The sequence below is a fragment of the Paramisgurnus dabryanus genome, chromosome 2 (genome assembly GCF_030506205.2).
Source record: "Paramisgurnus dabryanus chromosome 2, PD_genome_1.1, whole genome shotgun sequence".
NCBI lineage: Eukaryota > Metazoa > Chordata > Actinopteri > Cypriniformes > Cobitidae > Paramisgurnus > Paramisgurnus dabryanus.
The window spans coordinates 10,815,459-10,840,593 of record NC_133338.1 but is presented as its reverse complement, the minus strand read 5'-3'; the positions used below and the strand labels follow the sequence as shown (position 1 = coordinate 10,840,593).

General features: G+C 38.2%; 1 long non-coding RNA gene across 1 annotated transcript; it reads right to left on the bottom strand.

Moving 5' to 3' along the window:
* Window positions 1-1,852: 1,852 nt before the first annotated feature.
* LOC135783742 (uncharacterized) lies at window positions 1,853-13,916 on the bottom strand. Its single transcript, XR_010545757.2, has 5 exons — window positions 13,859-13,916; window positions 10,722-10,765; window positions 10,601-10,644; window positions 10,454-10,505; window positions 1,853-2,118 (listed from the first exon to the last, which is right to left on the bottom strand). It is a non-coding gene; the product is annotated as an uncharacterized lncRNA (long non-coding RNA).
* Between the last annotated feature and the right edge of the window lie 11,219 nt (window positions 13,917-25,135).

The window sequence follows — 25,135 nt, the reverse complement described above, 5'->3', positions numbered from 1 at the left end:
GATGTGCATCATCTTACCATAACTGATATCAAACTTGTTAAATATTAATCAAAATTATTGTTTAACAAAATCTTTAGCATAGTCCATCTATGCAAATGAGTCTGGTAAAACATAGACAAAGTTTTCCTACTCTATCAACACCCTTTTGGATTGGTCATCTGAACTTCAAGGGGTTGGTCTAAACTCAGGTTAAGAGGCCTGCACCCCAATTCATCAAGCTCATCAGCACACAGTTGGCCTACAGTTCTCGACGACACGCCGTTCACGGCCCAGCTCAGCTTCCTGCTGTGGGACCCCTATCCTTCTATTTTCGGGCACCCTGACACTTGGACAAACTTTAACAAATTGGACAAATTAATCGCCACAGATTAACCAGACCGACGGATTAACCCAAAAAGGAACAACTCCTATGGACACCTCCAAGGACTCCGTCACGTGACCACAAACTCAGGAACTCTCTTCCTCGCATACGCGCCCATACAGCTGGACGTACACACGTGCCTCACAAAAGCCAAACGCAAGTATCGCTTGTTCATTCGCTGTAAAAAGTTAGTGCCCCTTTTAATTAAGGTGATTCTTAGAGTTCTGATGATTTGTGCAGAAGTTAAGTCTATAGTGATCTTGCCCTTCTTTTACTCTCTCTCTCTCTTTTAATTTTCCATTCTTTCTCTTTCATATATGTTTCTTGTTTGTTGTTTGTATGTATAGTTAGTCTTGTGTGTTTTTGTAGTGTAACGTAGTTTAATAAACCGGTTTTGCATTTCACAATTGAATTGTTTCTGTGTTCAATGCTCATGAAATAAATGTCACTTAATCTGCCGTTAAGATCTTAAAGCTACATGCTTAAAAATACTTTATAGCAGTAAGAATGTTATTTTCTAAAGGCCACAGAATTAACTTCTTAAATGAACAATTATGAGTATTTGCTGGACAAATACATTAATTAATTGTTGTTATTATTCTGCTAAATCAGTTTAAAATCTTAATAATTTGTATAATTAATTAGTTAATTGTACTTATTATTCCATTTGAGCTAAATATGGGAATTTCCCCAAATTCCCTTAAATTCCCATAGTGTTTCGGTTGGAGGTTTATGGTGTTTTAAATAACGCCGTTCTCCTCCTCCCGCTGATTCGCTACAACTATAATGATTACAAAAACACAACCCATACAGAAATGTAATATATGTCAATATATGTAAATTACATATATCAGTGCCCATGTATGTCTGCCGCATATATGAAAGTATATGCAAAATTCATATATGTAAAATATATAGACATATATGAAAAATATATTTCAAAATATAGCAAAAATGGCCGTTTTCATGTAAGTGTCATATATTTTCCCATATATACATACATGTGAAATATATGTAAGACACATATATGTATACATGCATATATGTAATTATTTCCATAGTACATACTTTCACTTATATTAGGGATACAAATATGCTTCTTATATGATGCCACCATGTACTTTCACTTATATTAGGGATACAAATATGCTTCTTATATGATGCCACCATGTACTTTCACTTATATTAGGGATACAAATATGCTTCTTATATGATGCCACCATGTACTCTCACTTATATTAGGGATACAAATATGATTCTAATATGATGCCACCATGTACTTTCACTTATATTAGGGATACAAATATGATTCTAATATGATGACACCATGTACTTTCACTTATATTAGTGGCACAACTATGTTTTTTATACAGCCTGCACATATATTTGTACTCATTCTACAGAACACACAATTCCAAGTCTTTTCAAATACAAACTTTACTGCATTTTTTTCAGCACAGACTTGACAGTACAAACAAGTACAAACTTTTCAAGTAAAAACTTTAACTTCATTTAACATCAACATCAGACTTTATTTTCTTTTTAAAGCCTTTTCAAAGCGCTCACTTTTTTCCCTCAGTATTACATTTTCAAACTTCTAGGCACATTTAAAGCATTCCCAAACTCACTCACTGGTGAAAAACACTCATTTTTAGTTAATATTTTTCTTGGACATTGCCAGTCTTAGCTCTGCCATCTTCCCATTCAGGTCTGTTCCAATCTGGCCAGCCGAAATGAGTGCTTTGACATAACTGCATCTGAGAAGGTACATTTTAAAGAAAAAGTTTTAGGTATAAAGCAGACAAAACACTGGTGGATAAACTTATCACAAAGATAAAAAAAAACTTTATTGCAGTTTCTTCTAGTGCAAGTCAGTAAAATTAAGTGACAAAGTACGTGACTAGGCAAGTAAGGCCACACTTAGTGCAAGCATGGAGGCCAGTTTTGCACCAATTTAATTTGCAGGCGAGATAGGGTCATAGTGCCAAACACCACCCACCACCACCTCTCATCGAAAATTCTTGAATGCATCTCTAGCCCCATGAATGATTGTCCATTTGTTGGCAGATATCTCCATGGGTGTGGTTCGAAAGCAGGCACTAAGCCAAAAGGGGTGGTGGTAGCACAGCAGTTAAGGAACCTGGCTAGTATGTTAGCCTAGAATTTGTGATTTGAATCCTGGTCAGCACCGTTGTGCCCTTGAGCAAGGCACTTAACCCCAAGTGGAACTTTGTAAGTGTACAAACAGTATAATAAGAAGTAGGGCTGTCACTTTTCATTCGATATTCGAATATGCATTCAAACATGACGTGAAATATCCACTATAAATAAACCATCCGGTTTTTAAAATGCCATGTGTAGCGCATTTTTTACAGTCTAACACCTCGTAATAGGGAGACCGACGGCAACTGTGCGCAAGAGAGGGAAGACGTGGCTCCGGCTTCTGCAGACTTTTTTTTGCTTTTTCTGTTGAAATTTTTGGGAAAATTCTGCGGAATGATTTTAAATATTTAAAAATACACTAGTCAACATTCGAAGTGGATCAAAACCTTTAATAAAAGTTTACAAAAAACCAATCCCTAATACCCATTCTTGTCTTAGGACAACTTTGATAAACTTTTTTGATCCACTTGAAATGTTGACTAGTATATATATAAGAGAATTTAAGCCGTAAATATTACAAAATTGCATCTAAAATAATTACTTTTTAAAGGCTTACAATGAAAATGAAAACACCAAACCAAACAAGTGCTCTGAATTAAATTGGACCAACACGAACCAGGGCTGGGTTTCCCGATAACGATTGAACTTAGCACTTAAGAGCGCTTTCTACGAGCTACTTTACGAACATTCGTTGTTCACTTACGTGCGTATCCCAAAGATGCACGTATAACGATTGCTCGCAGTTGGGTTTTAAGTGCTACTTACGAGTCGCTATCCGTTTGTCAAGTGCTGAGATGTCACCAATAGAAGGACTCGAATTTTTAGCAGAAGCTTGTTTAGGCTAATTATTTTCAGCCGATGTGCACTAATATTTTAATATTATTATTCATAATTGTTCAAAGACTTTTTAAATGTTTTAATAATTTGTGCCTAATGAAATATTATTTTCTGTATTTAGTTAGGACTCGTCCCACTGCGAAATGCCCTCTGCATTTAATATTTTAGTTTAGATTATTATTATTATTTTATTATCTATGTTAATTTATTATTGTGGATTATTGCATTGTACCGTAAATATTTATTTGGTTTCTTTAATTAGATGCAATTTCCGAAAAAAAAAAAAAAAAAATTTAGATGCATCAATTGGTAGCCATTTATAAATTTGCTAGTACCAACTTTTACAAAAAAAAAAAAAAAAATGTTTTACCAACTTGTACCAAATACGTTTTCCTTCTTTATTAAATTATGTTTAGTCATTTAAATTTGATTTCTCATTTGAATTTTAAATATATTATATTATATATTTAATATTAAATAAACAAAGAAGAACCCAATATATAAATTTACATTCAAAACATTACATTATCGTCATTGCAGGAGTGCAATTTGCTGGTTGTCCTGCAGGTGACCTTGTCTTACGCTGCATTTATGAATGAATGATTACTCCAGACCACTCGTAGAACTACGATGATTTTCAAGTGCTAATTAAGTTACGAAGCTTTTGGGAAACGGCCCGTAATTCTAAGATGATTCGTACGATCGTTTTCTACGTAGCCTTACGATGCTTTTGGGAAACCCGGCCCAGATAGATAGAATTATAGTTTGTATATAAAATAACATATATTATTGTTTATAGTGTTATAGCAGAATAAAAAGCTTGTGTTAAAGGGACATTCCACTTTTTTTGAAAATATGCAAATTTTTCAGCTCCCCCGAGTTAAACATTTGATTCTTTCCGAGAAAATATACTCTCAAACTGGCGTAATAATCAGTGACTTTGCTGATGTAACATGGCTGCAGCAGGTGTAGTGATATTACACACTGCCCGAAAATAGTCCCCTTCGTTACTTTCAATGGCAGGGGACTATTTTCGGGCAGTGCGCCTGCTGCAGCCATGTTACATCAGCAAAGTCACTGATTATTACGCCAGAATGAGAGTATAGTTCTAACCATATCTGCCTAGAAAATAACAACTTTTAATTTCCGTCGGTCTTAGTACACAATTTAATTAAAAGAGTCAAGTTTTAAATAGGAAAAATATTGAAACTCTTTGGTTATTTTTTAGCACAATGCTAATGGTCTGATCAGATTCAATGGATTGGATTGAATCAAATATTTAACTCTAGGGGAGCTGGAAAATGAGCATATTTTCAAAAAAAAAAAGTGGAATGTCCCTTTAATACATTTTTGTTGTGAAATTAGCATGTATGAAGAATTTCATCATCTTTTTTACAACGCAATGTAAACCAAGGCTTTGAACCGGTTCAAGGAACGAAAACGAAAACCAGAAACTTTTGATGTTTTGCAAGGACCAGAAATGAAACCAGAAACTTTCCAAAAATATTTGTTCCAGAACAGAACCATTAATTGAAAATAACCAGTTATTTAACTGGTAACCAGTTAATAACGTTATTTTTTCAGTTCTTTGACAAGATTTCTGTGCAATTTGACTCTGTGAAGTTCACTTCCGGTCATCGTTGACTCAGAGAAATGAGAAGCTTGCCATCAGCAGGTAGCCTACTCAAGCCCAAGTCTCTAATGCTCAATCATAAGAGGTAAATATTAGGGCTGGGTACCGAACGTCGATACTTTTATGGTATCGAACGAAAGACTCCGATACTTGAAGTATCGAAAAATTATTTATCTTTCTGTGCCAAACGTCGCTTCCAAAAAGCCAAGCGGCTGTGTCTGTGTGAGCCTGTAATTGCATGTAAGGACCTAAAGCGCTGGTGATTGGCTGTCCATCACCACGTGACAGGGAGGATTTCTGAAAATACTCGCAGTCACTCAACAACACAAGTGTAGAAAGGATGCAATATGAGAAATATACAGAAAGTCTTTGTGACATTTGTCTTAGAGTTAGCGCAAGTATGGCCGTGTTGTCTCTGTGAAAGGCACGTCAACCAAAACGGCGCTTCTCCTAAAGTGAAGAGGGGTTTCAACTTAAAGCACGTGCGCAGCCTGTGTCTCTGCTCGCGCGCGTCTCCCACAACAGTCTCTCGACAAGGTGTTTAAACTTGACCCACACGCGCAGCTTCTGTCTCTCAATACTTATGAAATACTCGCGCCTGTCTCTCCGCATCGCAAAGCCTTCATGCCCTCATCTCCCAAAACGGACGATGCGTTTAAACCTTTAAAGCGTTTAAAATGCGTTTTACAGTCTATGGTTTAAACTTAATGCACACGCACAGCCCAACACTGCTTACAAAGCCTGGCTCGTTGATTAAAACAAACTAAATTTAACTGGTTTGCTAATTTCACTTGAATGAAATGACATTGAACGCATTTTCTAATCATTTTAAAAATCCCAAATATTTAATATTTTGATATATGAAGTTGAGTATTGTTTACAAAAAACACACATGCATACAAATCTTCCAAGTAAAACTCAAGTCACCCATTTAATATTGTAACTTTTTGTCAAAGTTGCAGATATAATGAACCCACTAATTTAAATACTGTTAGTCCACGCTAAAGACCATTTTACATTTCATAAAATAAAGCAGTGTTAATTATATTCTTAAATTCTTTATTTTTGTCCTTATTTTCATAAAAAACTGATAAGTGTGTATGCTGGCGTACCCCATATCCAAAACGCACAACCAGTTTTATTAATAATAATTAATAAAAGTTGTATGTTTAATGCATTTTTGTTAAGGTTTCAATGGATTTTTTATCATATGGTATCGGGAAAAGTGTCGTTAGGAACCGGTATCAAAACGGAGGTATCGAAATTGGCACCGGATCGAAATATTTTAAACAATACCCAGCCCTAGTAAATATTGTAGGCTACCAAGTATCTCAAGATGTTTTTTTTTTATACTAATTAGTGGTGTAACGGATCGCAGTTGGTCAGTGATCTGTACAGATCACGACCCACAGTTCGGCTCGCATGCGATTTGTGGAATAATATGCTAATTTAAATAGGGTGAAAGTTGCACGTGTTTCAAAGGCTTGCAAATGTTAACACTTAAGTGATTTTAAACAATTTAACCGCAAAAGGCGCTAAAATAAAAAAAATTCTGTACACACAGATGAACATGTATTTGAATGTGTCCGGCCCAACTCCGATTAGGGCTGTCACTTTTTATTCGATATTCGAATATGCATTCGAACATGACGTGAAATATCCGTATTCGAACTATAAATAAACCATCCGGATTTTAAAATACTATGTGTAGCGCATTTTTTAAAGTAATACCTCGTGATAGGAAGGAGGCTGAGAGTGAGACCGACGACGGCAACTGTGTGCAAGAGAGGGAATCAAATTGGACCAACATGAACCTAATGTGCATGTCAAGATGGAACTATAGTTTGTATATAAAATGACATATTATTGTTTATATTAAATATTATAGCAGAATAAAAAGCTTGTGCTAATACGTTCACATTATGAAATTAGCATGTATGAAGATAATTTCATCATTTTTACAACGCAATGTAAACTTTATATTAAACAACAACAGCATTTGTCTTGTAAACGGATTTGAAATGATCATGTGCTGACTGTCGCGCGTCACATAGACAACAGAGTCAAGTGAGATCTGCTTTACTTAGCAGTAAGTACATTTTTTTCTCAAATATCAAAGGCTTTGTGCACTCTATCATTAAAACCGGTCAAGCAAACAGCACGCACAGGGTTAATGTACTTGTCAATGACGGCTCACAAACGCGTGGGATAGGCTATGTATGTGTGCTTGTTGTCAAAGATATTACTTCTCACAAACACGCTCAAGCGCGGGATATGTTTGCTTGTCAATGACGCGCATTAAGTCCGCGAAGTTTTCTGGCAAAATCTGCGGTGCGAATTCCGTTTGGGCTTCCTGCTGCAGTTTAAGTTATTGTCTGTACCTGTTCTGAATAGGTTTTTTTTCATATAAGTTGTTATTCATAAGTTTATAACCTGCTGTTTCAAAAGTAAAAAAATAATTCAGACATTCCTGTTTATGACTGTCACTGTTAATAAATTTGTGATTGAATCTCCATTATAGTTTTTTTTTTTTTGATGCGCGCGGGGGGCACCTAGATATTAGAATATATTCGGATACATTGCATGATATTCGATATCCGTTCGAATTTGAGTTCTCTCAAAAGTGACAGCCCTAACTCCAATCAAACATGATTATCCCTATGCCCTTCAAAGATCAGGGGTGCGTTCTCCGATAACGTTCTCTCTTAGCGCGCTACGAAGACTCAAAAGGTACACCTTAACTACAGGTATACCTTTCCTACGTGTGTTCTCCGAACTATACCTTAGGATGTTGCTTAAGGTAAACCTTCTTAAGTTCGACCTTAGCGGGTGCTGTCCATGGTGGAGGTGCTGAATAGGTTGATATCGATTGCTCGACAATCAATTATTCACTTTACGTAATAGGTTTCGCTGCGTTATGAGATAGCGGTGTTCTTTATTAAAGAAACATTTTAGAAATAGTTCAAGTTAAATTTATTAGGAATATCTGTTAAAAATATTTCAAATTGAAAAACAACTAAATTCAACCTTTTATAATTTATATCAAACCCGTGCAAAACCCGCAACTTTATTTCCAAACGTATCATGTTTAAACTGCTCTAATTCATCCGCTATGCCTTCACTTGAAAGGATAAATTATATTAGGGGTTCCCAATAAGTGCGTTGCCCAGGGGAATAAAGTGGGTCGTGCAAGTAATTGGTTGTGCATTACACTTAAAATATATAAAAACAAACTGTTGTTGTTCATTACTTCACGCATTTATTGTGCTTGGACACTGGATGCGCAAGCAGCCTCGTTACAATGCGGATAAAGCTTAATGGACGCATTTCTGGAGCCTGTCTGTCTACCTCAAATATAACATATAATATATATAAATAAATATATATTATGATTACTTTAGATTTTAGCTTTGATTAGTTTTAATGTGGAAATTGTGTTGCCCTTAGGAGACTATAAGCAAGTGCGCAGTTTGTTTTGAATGTTTATATAGAATATGGCATGCAGTTGCATCAAAGTTATAAAACATTAAAAATAACATGAACAATCCTAATTAGTTTCTTATTTTTTATTTTACCCGATTTATTTATGCAGCTAAAATACTTGCCGGTAGACTAAGATTTAACGGATATGAAATGCACAAATGAAATAGGATTCGCTGTATAGCTGCCAGTTTCACCAACTCCATCACCCAAAATATATTTTTTAAATAGTTTCTTAATCCTGTAGCATTTAATAGTGCGCAGTTGATGTACCTTTGGAAAACATATTAAAAATCTAACAACCATCAATGTAATGATGTCTAATTATGTGAATGGTTTATTCTTTAAATATAAAAATATTTGCCTAATTAAACACGGAGTGTTTTTTTTTTTTTACAAATATTTAGTTGTATAGACTGCAATGTAAGCTTTTATGAAGCCCCTAGTGGAGTCATGTGGGATAAGGTATAGCTAAGAGTGCTCCAGACCAACCTTCCGAACGAACGACTTACAGAAGTGATACGTAACTAAGAACGTTTCAGAAAACACGTATTAGCGATAAGGTACAGCTTAAGGTACAACTTTAGAACGACGTAGCGTTAAGGTAGTTTCAGAGAACGCAGCCCAGAACTCTTGATGTATAAAATAAATTTGGCGAATAAAGCACTGAAAAACATCATCATTTTCACTTTATGTGGAGCGACTGTTTATGCAGCATCTTCTTCCCGAAGCGCCGTTTCGAATTCGTCCCCCGTCTATGTGTGTGCGCGTGTGTTTAAGTGCACTCAACAAATGTAGGCATGTCAGTTATGTCGCTTACATAATTTAGCCTTTTTAATGTTTGATGACAAGATAGAGACTTAACTAATTAGTCTACATAATTTTTCTTAAGTTTAATGTCCTAATGATCAGCCTACTTATTTTTATGTCCCACAGCTGACATGGAACGTTATTAACCGGTCCGGGAACTTTATTCTCAAATATCAATGGTTTGTGCTCTGTATCATTAAAAACAGTCAAGCAAGCAGCACTCGCAGGGATAATGTATATGCACGCGCACATACATAGTAGGGCTGGGCAAAAAAAATCGATTTTCCGATTAATCGTTTTTTAAAACCTGGTCGATTCAGAATCGATTCTCAAAAAGCAGAATCGATTTTTTTTTTCTTTCATATTTATTTCTGCAAACATTGAACGAAAGATTAACGTTAATCGAATTACTAGTCTTCTTCAGTAGATGTCACCCTCTTTTTTGCCTTGCGTGATTTTATCAAGGAGCGAGAGGCGAACCTGTCATTCATTCATTCAGTGCTTAAAATGGCGGTTTCAGGTGCTTCATCGATTTTATTAATTACCCACTTGTAACCTGCAGTTCACTGTTCTTTTTATTAATATAGTATTTTTATTAAATCTGTATTCATTGAGTTAAATCGAGAATCGAGTATAAAAACCGGCCCAAGAACCGGAATCGAAAAATGAACCGAGAATCGAAACCGAATCGATTTGATAGCTTGTGAATCGAAATCGAATCGATCTGGAAAATCTGAATCGATACCCAGCCCTAATACATAGGCTATGTATGTGTGCTTGTTTTCAGTGACGATTACTTTTCAGAAACACGCTCAAGCGCGGGATATGTGTGCTTGATTTTTTCTCAAAAGTGAAAGCCCTAATAAGAAGATCCTTTATAAAGACAGTACATACAGACAGGAGCCATCTTAGAAAACAGCCTCGATAAGTCGAGCAACGAATGTCGTGCTATATACATTTGACACCCCTATAATCCCTCCCACTCTTAGTGTTGCTAAACTCAATGGAAAAGCTAACCAAGCCAAAGTAAAGTGAGCTGACTCAACCTTACCTGTTGGGTACTATGCAATGGAAAAGCGCCTTTAGGGTGCAAAACCAGGGTTAAAATTACGTGCTGTCTCTGATATATTATATACAACTACAATATAAAAACGTAAGATTTACATTACCATAACATCTTCACTCTGAAGAGTCGCTCAGTTTCTTCTAACTCAGTCAACTCTTTTAGAGAGAGTGATAGAGGTAGTGTGATTAGTAGCTACTGAATACACTACAGCTTATACATTTAGTACATTACTTAATTACTTGCCATTTACCTTTCATTATGTACCGTGAATGGATAATCCATCCATTCGCTGACCTTTAATAAAAAATACAAAGATAAACTTAATAATTAACACATGTCACTGGTATCAACTAGCAGAAATTCAATCTTACCATACAGCATATGTGAAAGAACTCAGAAAATCACTCTGATTGGCCTACAAAAAGAGAAATAATAAAAGGGAAAAACACTGCGATTAGGCAAGGTTTAAGCCAAACATTAGTTGTAATTTTGGTGAGGTAGTATTGACTCCAGCCATGTCAAGCTATAAGTGCTTGGCCTGCTAGCAATGTCTGCTTAAACACAAACATAACCCTCTCACTAAAATAAAAGTATAACTCTTACATAAAGATAAATATAAGCAGTGTTGGGGCTAGTTACTCAAAAAAGTAATATATTACGTATTACATATTACTCTCAAAAATAGTAATGCCTTACTTTACTTTATTACTCCCTGGAGAAAGTAACTAGTTATATTACTAGTTATATTACTAGTTACATTTTTTTTCTGGACAAGAATGTTTATTTGGGCAAGCCACGGCCAAGAAAATGCTGGCTTCCTTACCCGCTACCGGACGCAGGGCACAGCGTTCGGAGAAACATTAAAGAGTGTGCACTTCACCGTCAAGTTATTTTCCTTCTGTTGAACATAATAAAATATGACTGAATCTCCACCCGTCGAAAGTAGCTTTCTGTTGCTGGGAACCTTCCTCTGAAAAAGAGCTTGCCATTGTTGACGCTTCCATTTTCCCGATCTGTCTTTGAGTGTGCCGCTGCCGCTCTGTGCTGCTGGCTGCCGGGTGTCGACCAATCGGTGATGGTAAATGATACCTCGTGCCAAACTTAGACCAATCACTGTTCCATTCACGCCCTCCTCCCCTTCCCTTTTGTTCTCTGTGTTTTGTGCCTTGTGTGATGAAGGTGCTACTGGCGAATGTAACTAAAGTAACTAGCTCGGGAAAACTGTAATAATATTACCATTTTCAGACGGGTAATGCCTTACACTACTAGTTACTGAAAAAAGTAATATTATTACAGTAACTAGTTACTTTGTAACTAGTTACACCCAACACTGAATATAAGTGATGTCAAAATGCATTAGATATGAACATTTTAAATATATTAATAAAGCACACCACCTGTTGCCAGAAAGCTGCTTTTACCTATATAATTTACATGCAGATGTAACAGTTACATTACAATGTCTGTGAAAATGTCTGTACACGTTATTTTTCTAGAATTATCTCTCAAGTGACTGTTAGGCAACATAAATGTATTGCCTTTTTTAAACAAATCGTATTTTGTAAATTATGAATTAACTGCATAAATAAGTGCCTTAATAATCACTGTTCCTTTAAGTAAATGCTTCATAAGGTTAACCAGAATAAAATAAACTGAAAGATTCTGAACAGTTTTGTGCATTGTGCAATAACATTTCAATTCAATTCAATTCAATTTTATTTATATAGCGCTTTTCACAATTGTTAATTGTTGCAAAGCAGCTTTACATGAGTAGATGTAGAGGAGAACATTGAAAATCAATACATAGTATAAGAAGTAGAATATAGCGGCTAAGGATAAAAAACCGTGTAAGCGAGCATATTAATAATGTAACGTATACAGTAAAGTGCTAAGTTAAGCCAAAGTTGGCTGACTCTCCCTGGGACTAAAAAACCCCCTAGGAGAAAACCCAATGGGAAAAAATCCTAGAAGGACAAAAAACCCTAGGGAGAGATTAGTATTTATAATATATAGACACGGTAGGGATAGGAAGCGTGTAAGCGGATTAAACTGGTTCAGCCGGTGGCCGTTGGTCGCGCATCGGTTGGGCGTCACGTTGAAGGACAGCCAGTTGATTAGTGGTGCGATGACCTTCACAGCAACAGGAACTGGGTCTGTTTGTCTCATTGTCCTCAGAGTCGAGGACGAGACAGGGAGACAAAAACAGAATTCTATTAGCGTAGGGGCCGTTCGCATGTAATGCAAGTGTCATACATTATAGTGGTTTAATTCAGCTCGGTTCCGGACAGGCTAACTATTGCGGCAAGAGTAAATTACCCGTATGAGGTATGTGAGTGCTTTGTTCTAGACAAAATAACTACTGCGGGAAAAGTACATTTACTGGACATTCTATGTGAATGCTTTGTTAAAGAAGAATGTCTTAAGTTTAGATTTAAATTGATCGACTGTGTCTGATACTCGAACATTATTTGGTAAATCATTCCAGAGCTTAGGGGCTAAATAGGAAAAGGATCTACCACCTTTAGACACTTTTGATATTCTAGGGATAATTAAGTAACCCGAATTTTGTGATCGCAGTTTACGTGGTGGATTGTATTCTGATAGTAGTTCTTTTATATACGAGGGCGCTAGGCCATTTAAGGCTTTGTAGGTGATTAGTAATATTTTAAATTGTATGCGATATTTAACTGGTAGCCAGTGTAAAGATGCCAGAATTGGACTAATGTGGTCATACTTTTTAGATCGAGTAAGCACTCTTGCGGCGGCGTTTTGAACCAGCTGTAGCTTGTTTACCTGATTTGCATGGCATCCCCCGAGTAACGAGTTACAATAGTCTAATCTAGAGGTCATAAAAGCATGGATAAGCTTTTCTGCATCTGATGCAGACAGCATATGGCGTATTTTTGAGATATTTCTAAGATGGAAAAATGCTGTGCGGCAGACGTTGGAGATATGACTATCGAAAGATAGATTGCTGTCAAACATTACGCCTAAATTCTTAACCGTGGAAGATGGCACCACCGTGCAGCCATCTATGGGCAACTTGTAATCTGACATATTATGTTTGGAGCGATTTGGTTCAATAATAAGTATCTCTGTCTTATTGGAGTTTAGCATAAGAAAGTTATGTGCCATCCAGTCCCTAATATCACTAATGCAGTCTGTTAGCTTAGCAAACTGGTGGGTTTCGCTAGGATGTGACGAGATGTAAAGCTGGGTATCATCCGCATAGCAGTGAAAACTTATGTTATGTTTCCTGATAATGTCTCCTAGAGGTAACATATATAACGAGAATAGGATAGGGCCTATGGGTTAAATAAACATTAAATTAAGACATACTTACAAAAACACCCAAGAAAAATTAAGCATCAAACCATAGTAAACCGCAAGCTACACGATTACTACGACAAAAACTTGCAAACCTCCCCTAACAGTAATGACTAATTAGGCTGTAACAATCTAGACAGCAAGAAACTTATGCAAAATATATTAAATATTTAAAACTTACTTCTAAAACCCCGCTGTGTTGTTGTCATCATCTTCTCAGTCCTGTCAGCTTTTCCCGGTCATTTTGTTCTTCTGCGCTTTTGGCCTGAGTGCGTGGCGGTTGGCAACTGAAGGGTCATTAGCGCCTCCTACTGGACTGGGTGTACCGCATTCAATAGGCAGTGGAGGAAATTTTTATTATATGCTATGTTCTTTTGACTATTTATTATTAATTAAGCAATACATTTAACACGGTTTAATAATAATAATATGTAAATTCGCTAAACAAACACTATACTAAAAGATATAAAAGCAACCAAAAAATAATATTAGGTTATTTATTTATTTATTTATTAACTTTAACAATCCCTGCACAAATAAAATAAAAAAACTAAACTAAACTAAAATAATAAAATAAAATAATAATGTAATTGATTTGTGATTATTAGTAATAATCAGTATCAACTTATCTCTGTTTGTTAATATACACAGACTTAGTTGGCAGTTTTCTGATGATGGTAAACTAAAGAAGTAATTTTTGTTAAAAGTAATTAAAATAGCTGTTGATTCCCCATAATGATCATACATTTCAAATCTTCTTGAACACTCACTTACATATTTAAAGATGATCTGACCAGATAATTTTTACTTGCTGTAAAAGCAAAAACCTGTCTGATGGTGATCCTGGGGGGGGGGTCTTTAGGTCACAAAACTAACAGGACTTCATAATATAGTATTTTTAATACAATAATGCAGCATTTTCTTTGTCATTTTTGACAAATACATCCACAAAGTACCATAACCATATGCCACAGCTTTAAAAATGCATCAGTATCACAGGCATGTATGTTTACATACATTTATTAAATATGTGGAAAACAAATATGTATGTCACATATTTATAATTAATGTTGTCCATATATGCGAGAAACCAATACTATACTGTAATATATGCAGATATATGGTATCATATATTGATGACACCAAATATTTTTTTCACATGTTTGGACATATAAATGTTCATATATGTTGCAGGCATATATTGTGTTCTCAGATAAGTCAAATATATGTATACATATGTGGAAAACAAATATGTATGTCACATATTTATAATTAATGTTGTCCATATATGCGAAAAACCAATACTACAGTGTAATATATGCAGATATATGGTATATTGATGACACCAAATATTTTTTTCACATGTTTGGACATATAAATGTTCATATATGTTGCAGGCATATATTGTGTTCTCAGATAAGTCAAATATATGTATAGATATGTGGAAAACAAATATGCATGTCACATATTTATAATTAATGTTGTACATATATGCGAAAAACCAATACTATAGTGTAATATATGCTATCTGCATATATTACACTATAGTATTGGTTTTTCGCATGTTTGCATGTAAACGTACCTAATTTGGGGTGATACCGGGTTGCATATTCACCTTATGGTTTGAAGGAGTCTCATCCTCTTCGTTATCATCTTCCTCACGAGCAAATGTAGCCTTACAAAACACCAAAGCACATTTAAAAGGACAGAGGACACATGAGAGTAATATATGAAAAGATATAAGAAAAGATACAAAATGAGAGCATGACAAAGGAAATGTATTAAATATTTGATTTGAAGGACAATATCTCTCAATTATAGCATAACATACCATTTGTTTTGATGTCCACATTTTGTGTGTCTTTAACCACTGACTGGTACTCTGCCTTTTTTTACCCAAGGCTCTCTGTATTGAAGTAAAGCAAAAGTGATTATACAACAGTATCTTGCAGAGTATAAAATAATAACATAAATGAAAGCATCAAAATATTTATAGACTTTACTTTTTAATAAAGGAAATTTATTTGTTAAAAATAAGTTAGCTGATTAACTTAAACCTATTTCTGTCAGATGAACTTTCCTGTCAGTAAGGAATCACCTCAAAAATACATTGTTGTAGATATTTTTGCTATCAAACGACATTGTTTTTTTTACAACTTTACTCACAGATTGTGGTTTTATAACGTGTATCAATTCGGAGATCGGTCCTATCAGACTGCTGTGCAAGCGCTGGTCTGAGTTCAGTTTAACAGTGTTTTTTTACAACTTTACTCACAGATTGTGGTTTTATAACGTGTATCAATTCGGAGATCGGTCCTATCAGACTGCTGTGCAAGCGCTGGTCTGAGTTCAGTTTAATGCTGCATTTACACCAACCGCAGTAAGGGCGTGAAGCGCGAGTGATTTCAATGTTAAGTCAATGTGAAGACGCGTTGTCGCGCGTCAGGAGGTCCCGCGGCGCGGAAGAGGCGTTCGGCGCGGCAGACGCGTTTCCGCCTCTTTCGCGCGTGAAGCTCGGGCGAAAGGCGCGAATTGAGCGTTGTGCGCGGTACGCGCGGTAAGCGCGAATGGTGCTTTTTGTGCATCTAGCGGTTCACGCGAATTTGCGGCTGACGCCCGAGTTGAAAAAATTTGAACTTTGGCGGAATTTCGCGCCGCGTTAACCAATCAGGAGCCTGCTTGCTGCTGTGGTGGCAGCCCCGCACGGAGTCACTCACTCAACCAAGGCTTGATATTGTCCATAAGCAGACACCCGGAGCTATATGACACAAGTTCTTATTTCTATAGAGGAGACAGGAATAAAAAGGACCTCGCTTGGAAGAGTGTCAGTGAGGACATTGGGCAACCTGGTAATTGTAATACACACTTCACTTTTGAGTCACGTGACGTTTATCGACCCGTGTCGTTTATTTTCCCCATAGTAAGGTTACCAAATACAAACTGGTAACTCTCTCGATAAATGCACAATCAACGTCAGTCATTTTGCAAACAGACAACCGCATAGCACTTGCCCCTCCCACAAGAAGCGGAGTTTGCCTCTGACGCGCGTCAAATGCTTGCTTTTTCTGCGCGTCTACTCCGCTCTACACGCGCGAATGCATCCAAATTGTTCAAGCGGCAAACCACGCGCGTAGACGCGATTTTGACGCCCAAACCGCGTTTGGTGTAAACTCAGCATAAGGCGCGAGGCGCGTTTTGTTATATTTCCCATTTATGTTAGCTCAACATTTAAAAATAGCAGTCTGCGTAGCATGTTAAACATGACTTATCAAATAAACATGTTTACCATGAGGCGACTTAAAACCTATAAAAGTTAAATAAACGAATTAAATGAAATTCACTTACTGTTCACGTTGAGTATTTGTGCTGGAAACACTTTCCAACCGCCTTTAGGCGGTTTGTTCCTTGTTGTCCACAAGACCAACCGTCTTTGGGTCACTTAACATTTATTGTCCTTCGCATATTTATCCAAACCAACTCTTACATGGTTTTCTTTTATCCATTTAATGAGCAAGGTTCAACTTTCTCGTCTTATTTACCTCAGACAGCAAGTTGCAACGGATAAAGAGCGCGAATCACATTAAACCAGATCAACTGACAGACGTACAACGTCAAAGTTCCGCGAGAGCGATTTGAAAGCAGACTCCTCGAATCGCTTTCGCGATACTTTGACGTCATCGTCAGCCTGTCAGTTCTTTTGGCGCCGTATGAAGTCGAAAAAGCCTTTTGACTGGATGATCTGGATGAATGAATACGACAGACTGTAAAAAAAAGATGAATACACAGAACAGATTGGAACCGCCTAGAAAAAAGAGGAGTGTGTGCGCGTGTGTGCCTGCGTGCGTGTGTGCTTGCGCATGCTCACTGGGATTGGTTAAATGCGGATCAATATACCCCTTATTTGCACAGCAGAGCCATTAAATAATTCTGTGTTCATTGGATATGCAAGATTGCAATTAATGCATATTTTTTTCATGATAATGCACTGTAACTAACAGGGTGGCTTTTTTCCAGGTTGATGATGACAAGGTGATGACACAAAGGAGCTTCCATTGCCTTTATTGCAACTAGGACTGACAATAATGTCTGCAAACCCTTCTCCAAATATTAAGTCTTATTCTATAACAACATTGCCACCTGCCAGCAACCAAATATCTGTTTAAAAATATGTTGTCAATTTTTGTAAATAGATCATTTTGTCAAAATAAAGATTAAAAAAATCTGCCACCACATTTGTGTGTATATTGCCTTTATGCAGATTTCAAATGTATTTATATAATTTATCATTGGAACCAAAGTACACATTATCACACTTTTGATGCACAGTAAAGCCGAAAGTTGATGTTTACGCAAACATTAGCCTACTTGTGGTTTGGTAACATGTGATCCACATGTTGAAACTATTGCATTATATAAGACATTTCTTACATGTGCTTTATGTTATACCATGTTCCACATGTGCGCTATTATGTTGCAGCATGTGGTGAGATGTTGTTCACACGTGGTAATATTGTCCACATGTGAGCACATATTTTCCACATGTGAGCATAAATTGTCCACATGTGAGCACATATTGTCCACATGTGAGCACATATTGTCCACATGTGACCATAAATTGTCCACATGTGAGCACATGTTTTCCACATGTGATAACATGTGGTCACATGTGACCACATGTGAACAACATGTGAAAAACATGTGAAATGCATGTGCTTTTTCTGTAAGGGTAGGTTTAAAATTATTCATTTCAATCATTTAATACAATGTGTCATTATGTTACAAATATTTTGCAGCAGCTACATTGTTTTACATGCTCTGGCGCTAAAGTTAGCATAAAATTCCTGCGTATTTTCAGAAAATATTATGTTAATACACATCAGCATCTCACCAGGAACACCAACAATCTCACGCACCTTGGTCCACACATCATTTTATTGTTTTGTCCCTGTAAGCAAATCACATCAAAGCTCATTACTATAAAGTTGAGCTGATTTCAACTCTCCTTGATGCTCAAACTCCTCGGAGCTCGCCACTGGCTTTTATTGAAAATCAATAACTTCCGGCCACTTTGACACTTTCACCAGTGGGGGGGGGGTTGAATGCACAGAAATGAAAATTAAGTTGGCATGAATTAAAGGTACAGTTTGTGCTGTAAACAAATTTGTTTGTGCAGCTTTAGTTTTTTAGATATTAAAATAACATTTAAAGGTTATAGGTCATACCGAAATCACTCAGCCCCCCCACATGCTTCAAATTCACCCAAAATAGTCTTAAACGTTTGTGTGCCATGCCATGTTTGTAACTGTTTTGTGCAGGTAAAAATTTTGTTTGTGCTGCCTCAGTATTTATAATATTTGACATTGAATTAACGTGATGACGTCACTTAGGCGCCTCCATGATTCAAGTTCACCCAAGCTATTCTTGTTTGATTTTGCTCTGTTTATGCTGTAAAAAAATTCAGGTCTTAATTACCACTGTGCGGTTTCAACGTTTAATGGACATAACGGATAACAGGATGTGTGGAAAAAGAATTCTGAGGTAACCGTTTTTATTATGTTGTTACAAAATTATGTAAATAACAGTAGTAATATTAACATGCATGGACCATCATCTGTTTGCTGTAGGTCTTTACATACATAGGCTATATATGTTTAAAGGGACACTTTACTCATTTGCATAAAGCTTTGTAAAGTTAGAACCCCAGTAATTTTTTTGAATGGTCATGCATCATTTTCTCAGTTGCCGCTGAGACAGTAAAAATATAGATTTCAGTGTTGCACTTCCTTCATTTTGCATCATTTAAAGAAGGAAGTCCAATATCTTTGTTGAGGGAGTGAGACTACAAACACCCCTTTTCTCGGTCAAATAGGCACCAAATTCTTAATGTAGGTTACATTTCGACTACAATCATGACACACTTTCAATAAAGATTAATGTTTCTATGGGTGAAATGCTCCTTTAAGGAGCTTAATAGGTCTTATGCCCAGCTTTACTACTTCTGGAACTTCAGCCAGCTCCTTGTTTTCTGTCTGCCATTATTAGACAAACTGATTATCCAGGTGTGCCTGACCTCAGTAGTCAAAAAACAAACTGATTAATCCAGGTGTGCCTGACCTCAGTAGTCACAACAACAATAATCAGACACACCTGGATTAATCAGTTTGTACAATAATGGCAGACAGGAAACAAGGAGCTGGCTGAAGTTCAGGAAGTAGTGCAGCTGGGCATAAAGCCTATGGCGAAACCCTCTTTTTTGTCTAACATGTTTTCTTGCAAATAGCAGACTCTTAATGGATTCCTGATGCATACAAACCAGTGCTTCTGAATGGTCTGAATGTGCGTGCGTGCGTGCGCGCGCACACACACACACACACACACACACACACACAGGGTATATGAAACAGATAATGTGTAAGAAAGCAGCATTTAGTTATATGTTTGCTTTTTATAGATGGATATTAAACATTTTAAATGCTGGAGAGTACATGGAGAGCAAACAGGTGGAGAAAGAGTTAGGGTGCTTTGTTTTGTAGATTCTTCACATGTTTGAGCAACTGGGCTTCCATCGTGATGTGACCCGGGTGTTATATCGTGGATTAACAACAAACAAGGCAATCTTGGTCCGTTGCAGAGATTCGCTGTCTCCTGGACATTTGAGCTGATGATTTTATAAATGCATAGCTGTCCTCCACACACAAAAATATTGATGCTCCGTGAGAAGGGCTTTTAATATAACAGTTGCGCAATTTCATGATAAAGCAAAGAAACTTTGCAAAGATGTGCTTCGTTTATCTCCATATCTTGCTAGCTTCGCTCTTTCTGTCAGGCTGGTTGTCATGGAAATATGGGGGGGGTGGTCATGAGATGGTGAGAGCTGACATAGACCAATGACATGGCTGACAGTTGTCACATGGTGTACGGTGCGGCATTTCGAGTACGATAAAAACTAGGGATGTCCCAATCTATTTTTTTTTTGCCCTTGAGTCCGATTGGATTTTGAGTATCTACCTATACAAGTCCCGGTCCAATACTTCTATAATACATGAAAAAAGAATAAAGAAGAGCAAAAAACAGATCCAGGATGTTCCTTATGTCATGCCGCACGCGTTGCTGTTTCTGTGTGGAGTCAAAAGGGTCTAACTCTGTGCCTGTGCATAACTATAGATGTGTTAAAAAATAATGAGAATATATAGTACATATGTACACGAGTCCTAATTGGAAGGTAATGTCCGATTCCGATCGAGTCTGAAACCACGTGATCGGGCCCGATTTCCAATCACGTGATCGGAACGGGACATCCCTAATAAAATAGGTGAACACGAACCGCACTAACTGAAAATTTACAATGTCATTTTGTGCGCTCCGAGGCCGCACCACGGTGCGCACCAACATGTGTGAAAACACCCTTAGAAAGACTGAAGGGTTAAGAGAAGACAATAGACATTATACAGGTAACTAACCCCAAATTAAACACCATGCCATTACTTACTCTACCTTATTTTTCAAAAATAACTAAAGGGACTAAAGGGGTCATGTTTGATTTATGTCAGTCATGTTTAGAATTAGTGCAGGTTAGTGCTAGTTTATGAATTGGGCTATACATGCTATGTTATGACTGGAAAGTAATAATGTTATTTATATAATTTATAATGAAAAGTAAAGTCTGTTTTCATTCAAATTGTTAGTATTCTTACAGTAAAGTTTGTCACATGAATAACTTTCATGTCATGTTTTGTAGATTTCCCACCATTACTGCAGTTGTTTTGTTGTTTAATGTTTTGACTGAATATAAATGACAGGTCATAAGGATTTGGAACTGTATTTGAGAGTAAAATATGTATATAAATGTTATTATTATAATAATACTAGTCCCTGTTTGCCAAAAGGCATTGTGATGCTCTCTTTACATTCTCATTGAGGGTATAGCCCCCTTAAGAATAAAATCCTAGAACCGCCCCTGTTCAGTACAATCCCTATACCCAGAAAATGTCTGGATATGTGGAATGGCATGGACAAGACTAATGTAGCCACGGAGGTGCTTGTTTTTATGGTAGTAGGCATACAGGGTCATTGGAAAGCTCCTGTTGCCTACTACCTCACAAAGTCTCTGTCACCAGATGCACAGAAGGTCATTGTCACACCCCGAGGGCGGACCCAACTATGCTAAGGGTCACACCCCTCTCAACTCTTCCACCTCGAGGAGTTTCCCAAGACCACCCCAATGACCAGACAGACGAGTATACTATAATTAAAATAAACTTTATTAAATATTTAAAAGGAAAGGGGGGAAAGGGGGAAGGGCAATTTAAAACTAATGTGTCTCTTCTTCGCCTTCAGGGCCACTTGAGGGAAAGACTGGGGACAGGGGCTCCGTAGGGGCTCTGGCCCAACAATCCGTGGCGCGCTCCGCTTCTCCTGGAGGCAGAATCAAACAAAAGTCAGACAAGGTAAAGTACTTCGATGTCAAACGCTGTTCGTCCACCCGGGACCTTCGGCAGAACAGGTAAGTAAGGGTTTATACACAGGTCAAGTTTACTCCACAGGTTACGTTATCCCCGGTGCTGAAGACCCTTCCTCCCCGCAGGGGTTCACTTGTACAGGTAGGTATCTGCTGGGAGCACAGAACAGTTTTACTTCGCAGGTTATGTTACTCACAGCGCTGGGGGATCTTCGTGTACACAGGACATCACAGGTACAGGTAGGTAATTGCTCTAAGCACCGAACAGGTTATTTTCACAGGTCACGTTACTCACAGCACGGGGGATCTTCACACACACAGAGCTTCACTTGTGCAGGTAGGTATTTGAGCACTGGGGATCTTCGTACACACACAGAGCTTCACTTGTACAGGTAGGTATTTGCTATAAGCACAGAACAGGTTTACTTTACAGGTCACGTTACTCACAGCACTGGGGATCTTCGTACACACACAGAGCTTCACTTGTACAGGTAGGTATTTACTATAAGCACAGAACAGGTTTACTTCACAGGTCACGTTACTCACAGCACTGGGGATCTTCGTACACACACAGAGCTTCACTTGTACAGGTAGATATTTGCTATAAGCACAGAACAGGTTTACTTCACAGGTCACGTTACTCACAGCACTGGGGATCTTCGTACACACACAGAGCTTCACTTGTACAGGTAGATATTTGCTATAAGCACAGAACAGGTTTACTTTACAGATCACGTTACTCACAGTACTGGGGATCTTCGTACACAGAGCTTTTCTTGCAAACAGTGGGCTTTCGCTACAGTGCTGGTACACCGTATTCCTTCGCCCATCCACTCAGACTGTCCGGGCGTCGTAGGGACTAGTGGGGCTGATGACACGGAGCCGAACGCTTCCCGAACTCCCCCTCCTTCTTCCCCAACCGGGGTCACGAGTTGGGGCGAACTTTCGTCGGGGCTCCGCTCACCACGAGCTTCTGGTGGAAAGGTCAATACATCCACTGCTACAACCCACAGTCCGCACAGTACACTCTTGGTAATACTCACTGGGCTTCACCACTGTCTGCTCTATGGATGAACGAAGCTCTCGTGGACACACCCCGGGCACAGGGCTAAATATTCTCGCTCTCCTTAGGACCCAGGCCACAACGGATGTCGTCGTCTCGCGACTCGTCGGAGGCTAGGCAGTTTGAACGCTATAAGCACAGCATACACACAGCAAGTAAAGCGTAAACACCATCAATCAGTGAAACTCACCCACAGCACTCTTATAAACTTCACGTGGTTTTTAAATCGCCCTTGCCGCCTGGCCACGACGACCTCGAGAGGATGGTTGGGCAGTAACTGGACCGCCAATGAGAGTAAGAGGTGGGTATTCACAGGCCCGGCGTGTTGATTTCTCTCCCCTGGCTCACCTGTACTTCCGTTTCCCCACAGGGCCACTGTTCTATTGGCGAACGGTGCTTCCTACCAAGTGCTCCGTCCGTACTTCCGGTCAACCCGCGGCTCACCCACGCTGTCCTCTCCAGTGGGGCCAGGGACCTCTAAAACACAAAGGAACACACCAAAACAATTCTTCGTACAAGTATTGCTCAGATAAGTACCGCATCTGTCACTCACGCTTAGTTGTCAACAACTGTTATTCGCTACACTCTTGATGGCTCTGTGTTCACTCCTTCTCTGATGAAACTCCTCAATGTTCCTTCGTCAACTGACTGTCCCTTTCTTCTCTCTTCCCCAATAGCACGATCCAACCAGCCTGGTCCGTCTGCAAAGCAGCAACACAGCGTAGACAAAGTACACCACAAGCACCCCCGGTGTGGTGTCCCTTTAATTTCGTCACAGCCCCGTCCTTTTCGCCTCTTCTGGCGGCCGCACTCTTTCCTTCCACCATAGGTGACTCACGGATCAACGGCGCCCTGTGGCTCCTCCAGGGACGGGGCATGTGGTTCGGTTTGCCCAAGGCATAAAGGGACTCACGCCCGAAAACAGCTCACCTGCCTTTGTGCTTCTTGGACCTTTTTATATCTTGTCTTTACTCTCTCCTCCAATCATGTGCTGCTTCACTGAGTCACCACACCTGTTGCTCGTTTCCTCATCATTTTCGTCGTCAGGGAGACCAGGAAGTAAACTGGTGCAGTTAAAAATCGGGCCCGGGCGGAAACCATCTTCGCGGAACCTTTCTCCGTCACTTTTGGTTCCCGCCCTCCCATAGTCACCTGGTGACATCATGGTTGTCCATGCTCTGGAGGAATTGCATGCACGTGGCTTAAGGTCTGCATGACAATGAATGGGGATGCCTCCAATGTCAACATATGCAACCAGCTTCGGTGTCAGCTAAAGGGAAACCCATATTGCCGTTAAACCCTTCTTTGAACATTCTGCGACCGCTGACAGGGTTTTTGTGTTGATGGAAGCTTGTCACATGTTGAACCTGGCATGCAACATGTTGCAGGCTTACAGCCTGATAACCAGCGCCACTGGAGAAATCAGCTGGTCATACATTATTGAACTCAACAATGTCCAAACAAAAAATGGACTGCATACAGCCAAAAAGATAACAAACAAGCATATCCACTTTGATGGCCAGAAGATGAAGGTTTCCCTGGCTGCAGTCACTGAGTCACTTTGTAGTGGTAGCATTTTGCACACTGAGGGACCTTAGTAATTCAGTTTAAAAACTGAAGCAAAAGAAGAATTCATTGAGGTAATATAACATGCAAACATTGTTATATAAGATTGCATATTCTGCATGAAATCCAACTCTGCTTATACTTACCTGTAGAACAGTGGTCTACACACTTTTTTCATTAAAGTGGCACTGATAGGTCAGAGTCAATAGGATAGAAATTTTTAACGAAAACTATAAAAAGTTACATCCTGTCATAAATAGTATCTGCTTATCTTATCATTCTGTCAATCTGTTGCAATGCAATAAATACAAAAGGGCAAATCATTCTTTATAATTTATCAGTCAAATTTGTAACTGAAACTAAGATGATTT